The sequence below is a fragment of the Enhydra lutris genome, unplaced genomic scaffold, assembly GCF_002288905.1.
Source record: "Enhydra lutris kenyoni isolate GAN:26980312 unplaced genomic scaffold, ASM228890v2 scaffoldscaffold3, whole genome shotgun sequence".
In the NCBI taxonomy this organism is placed as follows: domain Eukaryota; kingdom Metazoa; phylum Chordata; class Mammalia; order Carnivora; family Mustelidae; genus Enhydra; species Enhydra lutris.
Window position 1 is genome coordinate 41,203,848 of NW_019154087.1, and position 429 is coordinate 41,204,276.

Sequence of the window (429 nt, forward strand, 5' to 3'; positions counted from 1 at the left end):
CAAACAAACCCCTTACTACATTTCCTGATTTGTGGTATGAGCAGGTGGGGAAGGAATTCCTGGGTTAAGTGGAAAGGATAAGACAGCTGATGAGAGTCAGTTTTAACAGCCAGATGTGGAGTAACCCATGCAACCAAAAAGAAATCCTGAACCCCCAGCACAGTCACCAGCACCACCATGATAGCCTCTTGTTTAAGAGTGACAGTGTTACCTAGGCTCTTTTACTGTAGCACAAATAAATCCAGAAACCCATCCCCCAGCACCACTCTTTTCTCCCTAACTCCATATATACACCACTATTTCTTTCTTTTTTTCTTTAAACTACCTCTTCAAAAGTGGGAAATTGGAAGGGGAGGTGAACAATGAGAGACTATGGACTCTGAAAAACAATCTGAAGGGTTTGAAGAGGTGGGGGGGGGTGGGAGGTTG